The sequence below is a fragment of the Ailuropoda melanoleuca genome, chromosome 6 (genome assembly GCF_002007445.2).
Source record: "Ailuropoda melanoleuca isolate Jingjing chromosome 6, ASM200744v2, whole genome shotgun sequence".
Lineage (NCBI taxonomy): Eukaryota > Metazoa > Chordata > Mammalia > Carnivora > Ursidae > Ailuropoda > Ailuropoda melanoleuca.
In genome coordinates this window covers 51,260,553-51,280,069 of record NC_048223.1, presented here as the reverse complement: position 1 = coordinate 51,280,069, position 19,517 = coordinate 51,260,553, and the positions used below count along the sequence as shown (strand labels likewise).

Genomic DNA, 19,517 nt, shown 5'->3' with positions numbered 1-19,517 from the left:
TGTGTTAGAGGGCCACACCCTGCATTCCAAAAAAACCTCTGCTGCCCGGCCACACCCGCGGCCTCCCCGGGGGAGCCTCCGAGGTCTGAGCCGGCGCGCCTGCTGCCCGCGGCCCCGAGCGCGGCCGCCCGCCCGCCCGCCCGCCTGGCCCCGGCGCGGCTGTGGGCGTCGGTGTCGATGCTGGCTTCGTAGTCGGTGCTGGTGTCGGTGTCAGCGCACGCCGGCCGGCCAGGCCGCGGGAGAGGCGCGGGGCCGGGAACCGGGGCGCCCCCGACGCATCCCGGCCAGAGCCGTGCGCTCACTCGGCGCCCCGGGAACTTTGCCTCCGGGGAGGACAGACGTAAGTGTGCGCCCTCTGGGCCGGGTGGGACGTAAGTGTGCGCTCGCCGGCGGCGGGACCCGGCCTCTGTGCCGTGCAGAGCTGTCCCGGTAACGCGGGGGCTGCGGTTGCCCCCGCCACCGCCGGGCCACGCCGCTCCGTGGGCGAGGTGCGCGGGGACGCCTGCCCTTTGCTGAACCGGTGGCCAGGGGGGTAGGGGGGCTGCAGCCGCCAATGCTCCGAAGGTGGTGGGGTGCTTTGGAGAACCAAGGATGGGGGGGTGTGGTTTCGCTTTGGGGTTATTGGACAGGCCCAGTGGAGGTTTCTGAGGGAGTTGGATTGCATGCACAGTTCGGTTACTAAGTTTTGGGTAAGTCCTCTCTCAGACTCCAGGCCCCACGCGGAGAAGGCCCTTCAGCTACCTCCTTGGGCTAGTGCAGAGACCTGTGCTGGGGTCAGAAGGAAGCACGTGCGCCTCGTGTTTTGAAATGAGCCTGTTTACTCCACAGCGATGCTTTCTATTTATTGTGACCAGTAATTGCCCTTGTGGAATTTGTGGAAATAAATACCCTGAGAAGAATGCATGGGACTTGCTCCCCCTTCCCCATGTGCGTTTGCTCTGTGTAGTTGTGAAGTTAACACCAAAGAGAAGGGTAAGAATCGGGAGACCCTGAGCTCCAGGTCCATTCTGTTCTTAATCCCTTAATCCTGTTGCCTTACCACTTTAAAATTGACATAGAAATAAAGTCGTAGACCTTCTTTAAAAATCTATGTAAGAAACTAGTCAGCAAGCACAGAGAGTTTTGTATGGTGGGTTGCTGTTTTTTGTTTTGTTTTGTTTTTTGTTTTGTTTTTTTGCAAGAGGATGGGGAGGTGTAGGGACAGAAGAAGTGGAATCTTGGGATTGTTCTGTTTGGCTAAGGAGGGACACCGTGCAGCTGACACGGATCACCATCACAAACACTGCACTGGAAGGGCAGGCTGAAGACACGCTGGTAGCAGAGTGGATGACAGGATCATTGTACATTGCATTATGGAGTTACCACCATGAATTACTGAGTTATGAATGGCATCATTATACTTCATTTATGAAGATAGAGACTAATGCGGACTCTAACAGAAAGAGTGAGGTTCTTTGCAGCTGACTTTTTCAGTCTATGAAGGAAGCTTCTCTAGAAAGAAATCCCTTCTAAATGTACTAAGTAAAATAATTGGATAGAATTTTTAATGAGTTACCCTTTGAGCTCCTGGTAGCACTGTTTCCAAGTTCATGGGCTTGATCGGCTCAGCTGCTTTGAGTTTAACTCAAGTGCCTCTCTGTGAGATGGGGATCCCAGTTCTTTTGAGGAACAGCCTGTGATGTTGAAGTCGCTGGGGGTGAGAAGGGGAAGATACTTTGTTAAATCTCTGAGATGTCTAAAATCTAAAGGGATGATTAAATTTAGATTTTGATTCAGGTTTTACCTAGTCGTTGTGACAGAGCCAAACATTTAAGGACCTGCTTTTTAGCAGGAGCGAGATGCTTTGCACCCACTGCCTCATTTAATTTGTACGATACTGCTGAGACATAGAGGTATTATTATCTGTGTTTTGTAGTCGAAGCAGCAGCTTTGGCAAGGTTACACAGTGACACCGGAAGGGAGGGTTTAAGATCTGTAATTTTTCCCATGCGGCTCCAATTGCTCCTAACAGTGTTAATTTTTCTGCGAGAAATAATCCAGAGGAGTGTCATTGTTTGAAGCAGATTTGTTTGGTGTGATTTTAAAAGCTCCTTGTTGCCCCAGTGCCAGAATATCAAAGTTCAAGGCATGGTGCATGTACTCTGGGAGCTCACGGTTTTCAAATATTAACTTGATGAGCCGGTTAACACATGTGGCAGCCTCACCATTACAGACTTGGGGTGACTTTTTCTCCTTTTTATCCCTGAAGCCCTTTAGTTCTAGACTTGCATATCCTTCCTGCTTCTCACTCACCAAGGGTAGCTCAGGCCTTAAGCAGCTGGGGTCGTGGGCTTCCAGGGTCATTGTCGGTGAGTGCACGCCGGCAGTGATTTCTATGCTACACGAAATGGTTTTAAATTGTTTTTGGCATTTAGCTTAGTGTTGAACCTGTGTATTAAGAACGGTGAGGTCACGAACGGCACACACTGAGTGCTGAAACTTTTCTTGTTAGATGATGGTGAGAAAGGCTCCGTGTGTCTTGCTGGGGCAGCCGATACAGCAAGGGTCCCTCTGCTGGGCCGGCTTTTGGGAGGTCAACATAAAAGAGAACAGTGTCACCACCGTCTTAGAACGCCGTGAGCTACAAAGTCTGTGCCAGAACCCAGAGCCAGGTGTCGCTCACACCCCCACCTCATCACTGTCACCATCTATTTAACACAGAACACCCACTCACCTTCTAAAGCAAAGAAGAATGCCGTGGCCTCCTCCTTAGACCTCGCTAAGTCCGAGCTGCGTGAAGTCATTTGAGTTGTTGAGGATGTTGAAAGTGCATGCCAGTGTGATGATAAAACCACTTGGGGGTAATCTTGTGAAAATCATGGAGAGGAGGAAGTATGCCAGGCAGCTTGATTTTCAAAACTGGGGACATGGCAAATTCTGGAAACTTAATATTCAGGGCTTTTGTTGGTATCTAGCAGAATTGTAAATGACATTTTTGAAAAGGTGGCTAGGGATGGATTTAGAGAGAGGGGTGATGACCCATGTCCACCATCGCTCCTCTCCGTCTGGCCTTATTTCTTTTCTTCTAGTTACTGGACAGGTATATCCACATTGCCACAGGTGCTAACAGGCCTGCTTCAGCCAGACCTTTAACGAAGTGCTACGTGTTCTGTGCACATGTAGGTTGGACAGCAGTAGAGATAAGTGTGTTTGTGTTTTGCCGTCCCAAGGAGGGATGGTATGTAGGGTGAGGTCAGACCGGAGCTAGGTGCCCATGGTGTGGGCCAGTGGGTACAGCTGGAGGAAAAGGTTTTGCACTAAGAGAGGCAGAGTGTTTCGCACCAGGGAGGCACTGGAGAGAGTGGTTAAGAACAGGGACTCTGGGGGCACCTGGGTGGCTGTGTCGGTAAAGCGTGTCTGACTTGGGCCCAGGTCATGGTCTCAGCGCTCATGGGGAGTGTGCTGCTTCCTCTGCCCCTCCTCCTGCTCCTCTCTCTTTCCCTCTCTCTCTCTCTCTCCCCAATAAATACAATCTTAAAAAAGAAGAAGAGGGACTGTGGCCTGACCTTGGGCAGGTTATTTGAGGGCTCTGTGCCTCAGTCTTTTCATAGAATACGGATAACACTACCTCCTTCCTATGGTTGTCGCAGATGTTGAAGGAGTAAATTACACAGATAATCCATGTGAAGTGCTTAAAAAACCAAGCCCGGAGGTAAATTGTACGTATTGGACGTGGGTCTTCTGTTGTTGCTCATGCTTTTACAGCTTTGGGCAATGCTGTGTACGTTTCTCGGTTTGCGTGTCAGTGTGGGCCCAGAAGGGGGTAATCGAGCTTGGACAAGGGTCTGGAAACTTTGAACAGAGGTTGACGACCCTGGGGATGTCCAGCCTAGTGTGAAAGCTGAGGGATGGTATTTGCCTCATGCCCAGTGAGGTCCTGCACGTTGGGTGGTCTAACAAGTGCTTTCTCTTCAGGAGCTGTAGCTTGGTGACCTAGAAGTCTCCATCGAACTAGGACTGAGAGGAGCTCTTTCTTGGTATTGGTACAATCTTGAACCAGCGAGGTGATCTTAGGCACTTAGCTAAATTCAGTGGTTCTCACGGGGTGGTGCGGCGTGGCCAGAGGGTGGGGGGTGGGGTGGGTGAGGCCAGGGGTGCCGCCAGCGTGCCCGCTGCATACGACAGGCCCCTCAACACAGAATTGTCCTGTCCAAATGTCAGTGTCAGATATTGAGGAACCTCTGCGTAATTTCACTACAGTGTTCTGGATGTGACATGTCAATACTTCTCTTTGCTTTAGTGAGATCACAGAGTCGCTTTAAGAGCTTGTGTATGAAAGGGCCTTCGAGAGTTAACGTATTCTGGGGTCTGCAGGTACGTGCAGCATGTATGTGTTATCGGCAGTGCCCCAGGAAGATGGCATGAGCTCCATTCCGTAGAGGAAGCTGGTGCTGTGCTTCCAGAGGGTCCCATAAGCCCGTGCTTGGGTCTCAGCTGGGCTGATGTGACCTGCTTTGTGATTTGGAGCAAGTGTCTCTATCTGGGAAAACCCAGTCCCTGTTTCATAAGAGTTGCAGGAATCAACAAGGTGAGGCTGGAAAGCTTACAGCGCAGCAATTAGGCGCCAGAGCGAGCCATTGCTTAATTTTTCTCTTTTTCGGTAGTGGGGTTGGTGGATGCTTGTTAAAATGGAAGGCTTGGAAGGAGGATGAATACAGAAAGTGGATTTCTAATAGTTAAAAGATAAAATGCAAGAAGGGTTCTTGAGGTCAGAATTTCAGAGGGGCTCTGTCTGGAAGTGTTAACTTTGGCCCTGCAGGGAAGGAGCTCAAACCTTCTCCTTGATGCGGGGCTGGAGCTGGCCATGTGGGTCGGTTCTGTGTTTGTGAACTGCTCCACTGTAAAAACTTGGAATGTTTGTTTTTAAGCAGTGCCATTAACTCTGTTTCTTCATCCTACTCTTGATATGATTGATGGTTTCTTAATATATTGTCTGGTGTCTTAAGGTACAACCACACACGCAGCCCCATGTATGCAAATGTGTCAGCTTTGCAGTCTTACTGACTTCCTGCCCCCACTCAGCCTCCCCACCAAAGATGAAGCAGAGCTTTCACGTGATCACTCTTCCTGTCACCCCCACGGGTGGACCAGCCGTAGAGCTAGGAGTCTGGAGGCCATCCGTGAGTCCCACTGTCCCACTGTCGTGGCAGCCTGTGGCACATCCGTAAAATCAGCTGAAAGTTCATGCATTTGACCGCAGGGTGATTTTTATTTTATTTTATTTTATTTTTTTTGAGATGAGCCTTGGGTGGAAAGATTGCCACCCCGCCCACTGTGGGCACAACACACTTGCCGTCTCCCTTGTAAGGGAGAATGTTTTGCAGTTCTGTTTGTCTTCCAGGAGGTAGCCCTGAGAGACGCAGCAATGAAAAGCTTCCTGGCTTAGAAAGAGGCTCTTCATCAGGTTGGAGGACTGAAGTCAGTTAGTGAATTTTTAAAGAAATTTCATTTTCTCACTCCGGGTCCCTGCTGCACGTGGACGGAATTGTTGGAATCTTGCCTGCACACAGGACGTGAGCCCTTACGTGGGTCAGGTGTCAGTGTGCCCCCTCTAGCGGCTTGCCTCTCTCTGGGCGTCTGGAAAGCTGTCCCCCTCCTGGAGCAGTGGAGAGAAGACACACTGGCTGCCCCCAGTAGACAGCAGCAGCCCCAGCCTGAGTGGCAGGTGGGCTAGGAATGACTTGGGCATCAAAACCCACTTCTGAGAAGTTTGTAACACAGACCAACCCTTCAGGTAGCGCTTGGAGGCCTTCCGGAAGCCAACCTTCATGCTTAACCCCAACCCTCCCGATGTACAGAAATAGAAGGCGATGTTCTGGACTCCCCTGGTCTCGAGTTGCCCCAGAGTCTCTGGGTATAAAGCAGGACTGACAAACTCAGAGGTTCAAACAGAGAATCCTGAACGGGGTACATGGACTTGCGGAGCTCTGTGGGTTCAGAAGGCGAGAGTTTGATATCTGAGCCAAGCAGAACATCAGGTTGCTAGTAGACGAAAGAGATGGTAGACAAATTACAATTTCAGGTGGTCCTAAAGAGCACAGTTCTTGAAGCCCGATTAGATGATTTCTGCACTCTGGGCTCATCCCCATCGCTTTGCTTTCCCAGATGTGGATGAGGCTAGAAATTCTTCAAGCTGCTACCCAGTGTGTTAAGGGTGCTTGAAGGCTGACTGTGCATTTGCAAGGCCCCGGGCATCCACCCGGTGGAGTTCCACACCATTTGCTACCAAAATCCAAGTTCTAGACTGTGCTGAGTCAACAGCACAAAGACTGTGCTGAGTCAACAGCACAAAGATAGATTTCTTTGCATTTTAAAACTAGAGTCCCGCCAAAAGGCCCAAATGCATTTTAGACACAGGAGCAAAGAGATTTAAAATGTCACAGTAGAATGGTACAGTATACTTCGTTACCCTTATCTGTGAGCTTGTGTTTTTAGAGAGTTTAAACTTGGTGTTTTGTGAATTCTTTGATGTGCTAATCTAAATGTTCATTGTGGGTGTAGTTAGCCCTTTAGAAAGCAGTCCCTCCTCCTTCCCAGAAATTCCTAAAGCTTTCACTTCTCTGGAACTGGTTTCCCCCGTGAGTGCAGTTGGTCTGTGGGGTGCCGCACACGAGGGCCAGGTAGACCCCTTATCCTTTCTGACTTGGGAAAGACTCGATTCTGAAAGGAACCGCAAACACATCGCAGTGCGTGGAGCAGAGCGAAGGTAGACCGAGGAGAGCAGAGCCTCCTGGCTCCTGGGGCAGAATCAGCACTTGGTTCAAGGTAGTCGTATGTCTGGAAAGGGCGTTTGGAGAGGAGTTCGCAGACGTGGAGTCTGTAGCCAGGGCGAGGGAGCGAGCTGGCAGGGCCAGCCTGGCCTGTCGGCGGGGAGGGTGCCCTGCTTCTAGAGAAGCCAGAGCCCGTCTCTGAGGGACCCTGGCCCTGGGCTGGGGCTGTCTGTGCACTTTTGAAATCACACCTTTGGGTTCCAAACCTGACTCTGCCTTGCCCTAGACCCAGACACCATGGAGCCCACCCTGACCTCACCATGCGGTATCGGGCACACAGGGACACCACGTATTTCTGTCCTATGCCCGCTGTGCGTTCTTGTGATTGCTCTGTGGGGTCCCTGTAAATTGTCATTGGCAGAATCCAGCATCCAGTCTATGCGATGGTTCCTATTTCTCACAGCAGTGTGTGAAGTAGGCATTTTTATTTTAATGCCCCCATGAGCGTGGTTGACAGGTCCCGTCTCTTGATCATCTGATTTATAAATTTAAAGGTTCAGGGGCCAGGTTGGCAAGCCCCCCGCAGGTGACAGTGGGCTGGAAGCACCAGCTTGCTTCCAGTTGGCTCTCGTCTTCACCCTGAGTGCCCTTTTCTCCGTGACTGGTAACATAAGGGTGTGATGACCGTCATAATGCTAGTACTTTCCTTTGCTTCTTAGAAAATGTGGAGAAGAGGAATGAGCGTAGCTCAGTGCTTATTCATGCTGGAAATGTGGTGTTCGGTTGTTCGGTTGTGCGAGTGACTCATGTGAGCATGAGTAAAGCAAACCAGAGTCCATTGTTTTAGTTACAATGTAAACGGAACTCATCCCTACTCTGCTGGTTAGCATATCCTGTGATTCTCATTTAAATCACACAGATTACCAAACCGCCAGAGAAGTCCCCAATCAAAGCAGCTCTGAGCTAGAATTTCACTAACTTTTTTCACTGTGGTTTTGCGTTGCTAAGATTCTTACAGATTTTAAGTAGATAAAAGTAAATAAAGTTTTGAATAAAAGAAGTCTACTTTTATTTGGCCGTTGAGATAATATGCCCCAGTCTTTTGGGCTTTGGGTTCTGGAAGCTATGGTACCTTTAAAATGTATACGTATAAGACTGTCCTTTTAATATTCTTATATTTACACTGATATACTGAAACCTTCCCTGAAATTAACTACTGCTGACAGTAACGGGTGTTTGTACTGTTGAGCATTTGTTGGAGAAATACCAGCCCTGGGACAGTCACTTTTACTGCCAGGGGCAATTTAATTCTCAGCAGAGGCAGAAGCCTGCTGTCTTTACTTTGATCATGTCCCTGTCAAAGGCAGATATGTGGAAAGTCAATGTGTCCAGTCCAGACTGAGGGGACTGCCTTTCACACTGTCTCCAGTGCCAGGATGGCCAGAAGTATGTCTTAGGAAAACCACTTGGTCCCAGGAAGACTGCAGGGGACTCCTGGGAAGGGAGCAGGGAGCAGGTTGGAGCGCTGCCCTCTGGGTTGAGGATCAGGGCTAACAGCAAGAACTCTCCCGTTTTCTCTCTGCACGGAGAGCTCCTCCCCTCCCTGGCCCTGGGTTCACCTCCAGGCCTCTCCTCAGTGGCCCCCATGTCCTCCAGACTTGGTTTTCCTGCTGCCACTGTGTTCCAGGGAGCTTTTGTCTCAGAAAATGTGTTAACCAAAGTATCTGAGCGAATTGTGGGTCCGTGTGGGTCAGGGGGGCTGGGAGCTGCTGTATTTTTAAACTGAATAGAATCAGTTGGAGGAGCTAATGCTTCTCCTTTGCTTCTCCCTCCACCTGCCCGCCCCCCACCAAAGCACACAAATCACCAGCATCACCAGTCCTTCCCCTCAGCGGGGATTACCATGGGCTGCACTTGGCTGCCCAGTACCCTAGCTGCTAGCCACATGCAGACGCTTACATTAAGTGAAAGTGAAAAATAATGAAAAATTCTGTTTCTTAATTCTACTCATTGCGTTCAAGTGTCAGGTAGCCACACAGGCCTCGTGGCTCCTGTGTTCGGTAGACCAGACCCAGAACGTCCCCATCATCTGATTCCCGGGAAGATGAGGCAGCCTTAAAGAAAATAGGTAGGAAAGCATTGGATCCGCTTTCAAGGAATTCTTTGTAAACCAAAACATTTCCAGGGCTTAAGGTTGGCTCGTTAGGCCAAGTGAAGATATGTCACTGAAAATCTGAGGTTTCTTCCATTTTAAAATTGGGATTCTACTCCTACCGATCTTCCTACTTCTCTGCCTGACTTATTTCACTTAGCATTATCTCCTCCAGTCCCATCCATGTTGCTGCAAATGTTGAGAACTCGTTCTTTCTGATAGCTGAATAATATTCCATTGTATACATGGACCACATCTTCTTAATCCAGTCATCTGTTGAAGGGCATCTCGGCTCCTTCCACAATTTAGCTATTGTGGACAATGCTGCTATGAACATTGGGGTACATATGGCCCTTATCTTCACTACGTCTGTATCTTTGGGGTAAATACCCAGTAGTGCAATTGCTCAATTGCTCAATTTTTAACTTTCTAATAGGTAGGAGAAGAAAGGGAAGAAGAAAGGGGGGGGGTAAACAGAAGGGGGAATGAACCATGAGAGACTATGGACTCTGGGAAGCAAACTGAGGGCTTCAGAGGGGAGGGGGAGTGGGGGAATGGGATAGGCCAGTGATGGGTATTAAGGAGGGCACGTATTGCATGGTGCACTGGGTGTTATACGCAAGTAATGAATCATGGAGCTTTACATCAGAAACCAGGGATGTACTGTATGGTGAGTAACATAATATAATAAAAAATTATTATTAAAAAAAATTAAGTTGGGATTCTAGCAGAGAGCAGCCAGAGTGAATCATTGGCACGGGGTGGGGGGTGGGATGCAGAGCTTGCAGGGTAACCGGTTGGTCAGGGCCTGAAGTCTGCAAATAGAGGGAGTTCGGTGAGGTGGCTTCCCTAGGGGAGGGGAGCAGCACACGGAAGAAGCCTGGGAGTCACACAGCAGCAGGTCCTTGTGGCCTCGGGCTGGAGGAACCGATGGGGGGACTGTGATTGGCACTCAGCGGTGGACAGAGGCTGAAGCCATGGAGGGGATCCAGAGGGATCTGCGGAGAGGGAGGCCAGACGTGCTTCTGGCAGCGTCTCCATTCTTCGTGCCCTCAGTTCCCCCCGGGCCTCCCATTGGTCAACTCTGCCGCTGCCCTTCCCTGGGGAGAAGCCAGCAGTCAGGGCCAGGAAGGGCTGGGTTTGTGGGCCAACAGGCTCAAGACTGACCCAGCCCCGTGTCTGCGAGCTGAGCCCCTCTTAAGTGTAGGGTAAACTCCTAATGCCGCCCTCCTTTGGGCACAGTCAAGCACCTCTTCACAGATCACTGAGCGGATGGCATTGACTATGTTTCTGGAGATGGACTATGAACTCCTTGTGGGCAGGAACTGTGTCACACGCCTCGTGGTATTCCAGGCCCCTGGCTCATAGTGCACGCATTTGTAGGCCTTTAACAAATTGGTGGAAGTGCGTTATTTGGAAGGTTTTTTAACAGAAAACTTTTCGTGTTTTTTTTTTTTTTTGAAGTTCTTATTTAAATTCCACTTAGTTAACGTGCGGTGTAATATTAGCGTGAGGTGTACAATACAGTGATTCGCCGCTTCCATACATCAGCCCATGCCCATCACGACAGGTGCACTCCTTCATCCCCAACACCTGTTTCATACATGACACCACCCACCCCCCCTCCAGCAGTGTGTTGTCTGTAGTAAGAGTCTGTTTCTTGATTTGCCTCTCTTTCTCTCTCAACCTTTGCTCTTTCATTTTGTTTCTTGAATTCCACATATGGCAGAAATCATAAAATACTTGTCTTTCTTGAACTGACTGACTTTGTTTTGCATTATACTCTCTAGATTCATCTATGTCCTTGCAAATGGCAAGAGTTCACTCTTTTTTATGGCCGAGTAACGGTCCTTGAATATATATACCACATCTTCTCTATCCATTCATCAGTCTGTGGATGCTTGGCTGTTTCCATAATTCGGCTGTTGTTGATGATGCTGCTAGACACATCAGGGTGCATGTATCCCTTTGAATAAGGTTTCTCCCCCCTTTGGGTAAATACCTAGTGGTGGTATTGCTGGAAAGTAGGGTAGCTCTATTTTTAACTTATTGAGGACCCTCCACACTGTTTTCCTCAGTGGCTGCACCAGTTTGCACTTCTACCAACAGTGCACGAGGGCTCTCCTTTCTCCACATCCTCATCAACACCGGTTGTTTCTTGTGTTGTTGATTTTAGCTATTCTGACAGGTGGGAGGTGATACCTCATTGTAGTTTTGATGCACGTTTCCCTGATGATGAGTGATGTTGAGCATCTTTTCATGTGTCTGTTGCCATCTGGATGTCTTCTTTGGAGAAATATCTTCATAGCTTCTGCCCATTTTTTAATTGAATTATTTGAGGGGGTTGGTATTGAGTTTTATGAATTCTTTATGTATTTTGGGTATTAACCCTTTATTGGATGGCATTTGCAAATATCTTTTCCCATTCAGTAGGTAGCCTTTTAGTTTTGTTGACTGTTTCCTTCGCTGTGCAGAAACTTCGTACTTCGATAAAGTTCCAGTAATTTATTCTTGCTTTTGTATCCCTTGCCTCAGGAGACATATTTAGAAAAAAGTTGCTATGGCCAATGTCAGAGAAATTACCACCTATGCTTTCTTCAGGGACCTTTGTGGTTTCCTGTCTCACATATAGGTCTTTAATCCATTTTGAGTTCATGGTGAAACCGTTTTTGTGTATGGTAAAAGCACCATTTGTTGAAGAGACTGTCCTTTTTCCATTGGATATTCTTCCCTGCTTTGTCAAAGATTAGTTGACCATATAATTGTGGGTTTATTCTAGATTTTTTTTTTTAAGATTTTATTTATTTATTTGACAGAGAGAGAGAGAGAGACAGCCAGCGAGAGAGGGAACACAAGCAGGGGGAGTGGGAGAGGAGGAAGCAGGCTCCTAGCAGAGGAGCCCGATACGGGGCTCGATCCCATAACGCCGGGATCACGCCCTGAGCCGAAGGCAGACGCTTAACGACTGCGCCACCCAGGCGCCCCTATTCTGGATTTTCTATTCTGTTCCATTGATCTCTGTTTTTGTGCCAGTACATACTGTTTTGATGACTACAGCTTTGTAATATAACTTGAAGTTTGGAATTGTGATGCCTCCAGCTAGCTTTTCTTTTTCAGGATTGCTTTGACTATTCAGGGTCTTTTGTGGTTCCATACAAATTTTAGGATTGTTTTTTCTAGTTCTGTGAAAACTGCTGTTGGTACTTTGATAGAGATTGCGTTAGCTGTGTAGATTGCTTTGGGTAGTAGAGACATTTTAACAATATTTGTTCTTATCCATGAGCATGGATTTTTCCATTCCTTTGTGTCATCTTCACTTTCTTCCATCTGTGTTTTATAGTTTCGGAGTACAGGTCTCTCATCTCGTTGGTTACGTTTATTCCTAGGTATGTTATTATTTTTGGTGTAATTGTAAATGGGATTGTTTTCTTAATTTCTCTTTCTGCTACTTCATTATTAGTGTATAGGAATGCAACAGGTTTCTGAACATTGATTTTGTGTCCTGTGACTTTACTGAATTCATTTATCAGTTCTAGTAGTTTTTTAGTGGAGTCTTCTGGGTTTTCTGTATGGAGTGTCATGTCATCTGCAAGTAGTAAAATTTTTACTTTTTCCTTGCTGATTTGGATGCCTTTTATTTCTTTTTGTGGTCTGCTTGCTGTGCCCAGGACTTCTAGTGCTGTGTTGAATAAAAGTGGTGAGAGTAGACGTCCCTGTCTTGTTGACTGTAAAGGAAAAGCTCTCAGATTTTCCCCATTTTGGACGATGTTTGCTGTGGTTTTTTTTTTTTTTTCACATATGGCCTTTATTATCTCGAGGTATGTTCCCTCCAAACCTACTTTGTTGAGGATTTTATCATGAATGGATGTTGTACTTCGTCAGATGATTTTTCAGTGTCTGTTGATAAGATCATATGGTTCTTATCCTTCCTCTTTTTAATGTGATGCATCACATTGATTTGTGAATACTGATTCACCCTTGCAGCCCAGGAATAACTCCTATGTGATTGTGGCGAATGATTTTTTAATGTATTGTTGGCTTTTGTTTGCTAGTATTTTGTTGAGGATTTTTGCATCTATGTTCATCAAAGCTTTTGGCCTGTGGTTCTCTTTTTTGGTGGTGTCTTCATCTGGTTTTGATAGGGTAATGCTGGCCTCATAGAATGAATTTGGACATTTTCCTTTTTTATTTTTGGAATAGTTTGATAAGAGTAAGTATTAACTCTTCTTTAAATTCACATGTGAAGTCATCTGGTCCTGGACTTTTGTTTGTTGGGAGTTTTTTGATTAGTGATTCAATTTCATTGCTGAAAATCAGTCTGTTCTAATTTTCTATTTTTTCCTGTTTCAGTTTTGGGAATTTATATGTTTCCAGGAATTTATCCATTTCTTCCAGGTTGTCCAATCTGTTGGCATGGAGTTTTTCATAATAATCTTCTAACAAATGTTTGTATTTCTGTGGTGTTGGTTGTTATTTCTCCATTCTCATTTGTGATTTTACTTATTTGGGTCCTTTCTCTTTTCTTTTTGATAAGTCTCGCCGGAGGCTTATCAGTTTTATTAATTTTTTCAGGGAACCAATTCCTGGTTTCATTGATCTGTTGTATTGCTTTTTTAGTTTCTGTATCATTTATTTCTGCTCTAATCATTATTATTTCCTTCCTTCTGCTAGCTTTAGGCTTTGTTGTTCTTTTTCTAGCTCTTTTCGGTATAAGGTTAGGTTGTTTGAGATTTTTCTTGCTTCTTGGGGTAGACCTGTATTGCTGTATGCTTCTCTCTTAGAACTGCTGTTGCTGCATCCCAAAGGTTTTGGACCATGTATTTTAATTTATTTCCATTTATTTTTTAAAATTTATTTCTCTTTTAATTTTCTGGTTGACCCATTCATTGTTTAGTAGCATGTTATTTATCCTCCATGTATTTGTGGTCCTTCCAGACTTTTTCTTGTGGTTGACTTCAAGTTTCATAGCACTGTGGTCAGGAAAGATGCACTGTATGACTTTGATATTCTTGAATTTGTTGAGGCCTATTTCGTGGCCTAATATGTGATCTGTTCTGGAGAACATTCCATGTGCACTTGAAAAGAATGTGTATTGTGCTGTTTTAGGATGGAATGTTCTGAATATATCTGGTAAGTCCATCTGGTCCAGTGTGTTATTCAAAGCCATTGTTCCCTTGTTGATTTTCTGTCTAGGTGATCTGTCCATTCCTGTAAGTGGGGAGTTAAGTTCCCCTACTATTATATTATTGATTATTCCCTTTATGTTTGTCATTAATTGTTGTATATATTTGGGTGCTCCCAAGTTGGTTGCATAAATATTTAAAACTGTTAGATCTTCTATTTGGATTGTCCCCTTTATTATTATATAATGCCCTTCTTTGTCTCTTGTTATAGTCTTTGCATTAAAGTCTAGTCTGTCTGAAAAAGTCTTGCTACTCTTTGTTGTGACATCGATTTTTGTGATAAATGTTTCTCCTTCCCCCTCACTTTTAATCTGCTTGTGTATTTAGGTTTAAAACCACTCTCTTATAGATAGCATATAGATGGGTCTTGTTTAATTTTTTTTTATCCATTCTGACACCCTATATCTTTTGATTAGGGTGTTTAGTCCATTTGCATTCAGAGTGATTAGTGATAGATATATATTTATTGCCATTATATTACTTGTTTTGTGGTTGTTTCTGGAGATTTTCTCTGACCCTTTCTTATCTTTCTCTGTTTCATGGTTTGCTGGTTTTGTTTAGTGATTTATCTTGATTTTTTTCTCTTTATTCTTTGCATATTTATTAGTTTTTGATTTGTGATTACCATTAACTTTGCATATAACAGCTTCTGCATGTAGCAGTCTCTGTGAAGTTGATGGTCATTTAAGTTTGAACCCATTCTTTACTCCTCTCCTCCCCACATTTTTGAAATCTGTTCTCATATTTTACAAGCTTTTGTTTTGTGAGTTCCATGACCAATTTTTTAAATAGAAACATCAGCTTTTACTGCTTTGGTGTTTCCTGCCTTCATTCTCTTTTATTTTCTTTCCTTTCGACTCACAGTGTCCCCTGTAGTATTTCTTGCAGGGCTGGTTTGTGGTCACAAACTCCTTTAATTTTTGTGAGTCTGGGGAACTCCATCTCTCTATTCTGAATGACAGCCTTGCTGGATATTCTTGGCTGCAGATTTTTTTGTATTCAGCACTTTAAGTATATCCTGCCACTCTCTTCAGGCCTGCCAAGTGTCTGTGGAGAGGTCTGCTGCTAACCTTAGGGGTTTTCCCTTGTCAGTTAAGGAATTCTTTTGTCTTCTTGCTTGTAAGATTTTTTTCTTTTCGCTCTATTTTGCAAATTTAATTACAGTATGTCTTGGTGTTGGCCTGCTCTTGTTGATTTTGATGGGAATTCTCTGTGCCTTCTGGATCTGGATGTGTGTTGCCTTCCCCAGATTAGGCAAGTCTTCAGCTATGATTTTCTCAAATAAATTTGCTGCTCCCTTTTCTCTCTCCCTCTCCTTCTGGGACTCCTATAATAGGAATGTTAGTATGTTTGAGGGGTCACTGAGTTGCCTAAGTCTGTTCTCATGTTCTGTAATTCTCTCTTTTGTTCAGTTTCATTATTTTCCATTATTTTGTCTTCTGGGTCACTAATTTGTTCCTCTGCTTTTTCCAGCCTGCTGTTCATTGCATCAGGCCTGTTTCTAATCTCCTTTATTGTATTTATTCTTCATCTCTGATTGATTCTTTTTTAACTCTTTTATCTCTGTGGTAATAGTCTCACTGATGTCTTTTCTCAAGCCCAGTGAATATCCTTATGATCATTACTTTAAATTCTCCATCAAGCATGTTCCTTATATCTGTTTCACTTGGATGTCTGGCTGCAGTCTCATCTTGTCCGTTCATTTGGGATAAATGCCTCTGTCTTGGCATTTTGTCTAAGTCTCTGCCTTCTGTGTGTTAGAAAAGCCTGTTGTGTCTCCTGCTCCTGAAACCAGTGGCCTTATAAAAAAGAAGTCATGTGGTGCCCAGGGCCTGGTGCTTCTGGCAGTGTCTCAGTGTCTCTCTGTGCTACATGTGCTCTGTAGCTGTGTTTTGGCTGCTCTATCTTTCAGGCCAGTTGTCTGCAGAGATTCACTTTGCCTTTGTGGGCAGTGTTTGGTACCTGGCCTGAATGTGGTGAGTTTTAGCTGGGTGTGCTCTGGTCTGCATGTGAAATGAGCCCTGACACCACCTCCACCAGAACTGAGGCCCTGCAGGACTCTCTGATCGGGAGACGTGGTGGGGGCAGTGGTTTGTGCTGGTCTTCTGTGGGAAGGACCCACCATGCTGGGACTGAGGCAAGCATGATTGAGAAGGGCAGTACCACCAGAGCACAGGGGAGTGGGACTTGGTGCAAGTAGGTTAGGCAGCCTGTGTCAGCACTGTGTTGCTTCTCAGGTGGCCCTGTGTTTATGCTGAGGGGTTGAGTAGGGAAATGGCCTTAGCCAGTTTCTTTGTTCTTGGAGAGGTGTCTGCCTCCCTGAAGGCTGCCTCTCAGAGATCCACACTGAGAGAAGAGCAAATAATCCCCCCCCTGTGTGTCCCAACCACTCTTCAGATGCTGCTTCCATGCTGTCTGCCCCCAGGTTGTTTGTCTGCTTTCTCTCCAGGGGCAGTGTAGTACCCTCCAGGCTCTCTCCCAGCCAAGCCTGCTGACCTTTGGAACTCCAGGCATTAAGCTCTGCTTGTTGCTGGAAGTCATGAAATTCAGTCCCTCTCATTTTCTAAGCCAATGGCTATGGGGAAACGTTCTCCTTGTGCATTCTGCTGTGTGCTCTCTGGCTGTTCTCCACGACCATGGCTCCAGCCTCCTCTCCACAGCACCTATGATCTGTGTCTCCCCTAAACCTTCTTTGATGTAGCTTCTCCACCTTTAGTCATGGAATTTTGTTCTACCAGTCTTCAGGTCGATTTCTGGGGTTTGTAGGATGATTTGATAGTTACCTAGTTGTGTTCGTGGGACAAGAGTAGACTAGAGTCCTCCTACTCTGCTGCCATCTTTACCCCCAATGTCCAACTTTTCATGTTTGTTTAAAGAATATGTTTGTGGCCACCAAACTACGAAGATAGAAGCCAGTCCTCTCTCCAAGTGAGCAGGGAAGGGGAAGAATCTTGGAAGTCCCTGTACCAGAGCAAGAAGGATGAGTGGGAGGTAGGAGGGCTTGCAGCTTCGGAATCAGCGAAGGGATCTTCTGGGGGAGTTCACAAGGGTTCAGTAAATAACCATTTGCACAAGTCCAGTTCTCATTAAGTTCTGTCTTCTTGGGCTCCCTGCAGTTTGTCATTTTGACCAAAACGAGGGAGAAGGAGAAGGCTCTGAAAAGAACATCCAACTGAAAGTGTTCTATTTTGACTATACAGAAATTGAAAATAAATCAATTCCTGATATACCATCAGCTTTGGATCATGGACTTTTTGCTCCCAGTATTTCCTGAATTTACTGAAATCTCATAGAGATTTTAAAATTCAGTTTCATGCTCATATTTTCTACCCTGAGCCCATCACTGTCCTGACTCATACGATGGCTTATATAATGGTAAATTTGCACCAAGCAGAGAGTAGGCCTCCAGTAAATACCTGTTCACCAAGTAAATGAGCAAATGGTGAGCAGTCATAATTTCTGGCATTCAGCTATTTTTCATAGCATGAAATCATTGCAGAGCTCTCTAATTCACACCTGTGTGTTTTGTTCTCTATAGGATGTCCTGTAATGGTATCCATTTACTGAGAGCTGCTCGGTGTAGTCAGGCCTTACCTCTGTCCTTCTGAGGCAGGTACTACTGTTCTCAGTCATGAATAAATTTGCTGCTGCTTCCGTTTAGTGGCTAGACAGCTGACGAAGAGGATGACCTGGTCTTTGCCCCAGAGGGGCTCAAGGTCTAGCACATGGGTCCATTTCAGTGGAATGAACCCCATCTTCAAGGACACCTCTGTCAGGGGCCTTAGAGTGGGGAGGGCTTGCTGGAGAATGGGAGGGAGGCCTCAGGAGTCATGTGAGGCTCAGCTCAGAACCCCCGTGAGGACCTGGGGCCTGAGACGCTCTGGCACCCTGGGGTTCCTTGAGTCCTTCCAGAAGACCAGAATGCAGACTTCACTTTAGTATGAGAACAGTTTTAATACAGTTGAAAAGTCATGGTGCTTCGTACATTCTGCCCTTTTTATATATGACTTATTTAGAATTTGCTTGTGAAAAGTACTTATTGTGAAAAGTAAGAGATAGGTACATGGGGTTTCGTTTCTATCTTTTTCGCTGTGTTTGTTTTCTGAACGGTTCATCTTTCTTGATCCCTGGAGCAGGGAGGAGTCAGCAGGTCTAGGCCCTGGCTCTCCAGGCATCAGGGCGCCCGGTGGGGGAGGCCAAGGCATGTTTCAAGTTAGAGAAGATGTGCTGGGTACTGGGTTCATGCCGTGCCTGTGCCAGCTTCACTAAATCCTCCCGACTTGACGCCGTCAGGAGCATGCTGACCCATCATTACCATTATTTTTGAGAGGTGAGTGGACTGAGCATGAGTGCTGAGGTGGTGCGAGGTTGTGCAGCTCTGCACAGAACGGGAATGATTCTTGCTCTTTCTTTCACTTGTGTAGTTTGCCACGGGACCTATGGCAGGAGGGCTGGGAGGTAAAGGGGGTGTATCGGTGCCTCCGGAGTCAAGGCCATCTGGGAGCAGAAGCCAGACAGTGGTTCGAACAGGGATGAAGTTTGAGCAGGGAACAGTTTAAGAGTTATTAGCTATAAAAGATAAAATCAATGGAACAGACGAAGGGGATTAAGAATATACTTAGTGTGCTGAGCACTGAGTAGCGTATGGAATCGTTGACTCACCCTATCGTACACCCCAAACTAGCATAACACTGTAGATCCGTTATACTTCAGTAAAAAAGTAAAAGAAAATTGGAAAAAGAAAACATAGGGGAAAAATTAAATAAGAACTGTGGGAGGTTAACCGTAATATTTGCCATTAGCAATTAAACTGAAAAATTAAAAAGAAAAACCTCAAAATAACCACCAAATGGAAAAAGCAGGCCAATGACATAAACACACAGGCACACAGACACACACACACACTACAAAAAAAAGTTTTAAGAAGAATGATTAACTATGACAAGGGGTTGGAGCAAAGATGGATTATCTAATAAAAAGTAAACAGAACTCTATAGGGTGTAGAAATAATGGGTTCTAGGGTGCAGGGAGGGGCCCCTGAAGGAAGAGACCGCACCTCACACCCCTCTGAGAGCTGAGTCCAGACCCCAACTGTGTTGGAGAGGATGTGGCTGTGACCCGCTGTGTGCACAGAAGCCGCTGGGTGCCGGGGAGCACTGTCTGCGGAGAGATGTCCATCTGGAGACCCCCCACTGCAAAGCTGTAGGAGGCAGGTGCCACCCCAGAACCGGGAAGCTCAGCACCTTCCTTCTGCTCTGCAGCATCTTTCCAGAAACTTCTTTCTACTGGCAAAACTAGCTAGCAAGTGGAACACATGTTTAAGGGACCCAGGTCCAGTTTTGTGGATCAGGCAATAAAGGGTGAGTTTGTAGCTGAGACACTCAGTGGATACCTGGGCACAGAGAGAAAGAACTTTTGTTTTCTTCTATTCAG

General features: G+C 46.1%; 1 protein-coding gene across 9 annotated transcripts in view; it reads left to right on the top strand.

Annotated features, from left to right (window-relative positions):
- Positions 1-19,517, top strand: part of SGMS1 (sphingomyelin synthase 1) — a 262,265-nt gene that overhangs the window by 166,894 nt on the left and 75,854 nt on the right. For 2 of the 9 annotated variants that reach the window (XM_002914382.4, XM_019794262.2), the window contains exon 1: positions 14-340. The exons of the other annotated variants lie outside the window; for them this stretch is intronic. The gene's annotated coding sequence lies outside the window, so the exon portion shown is untranslated. Of the gene's footprint in view, positions 1-13; positions 341-19,517 lie in introns of those variants that run through there. 9 annotated transcript variants of the gene reach the window in all.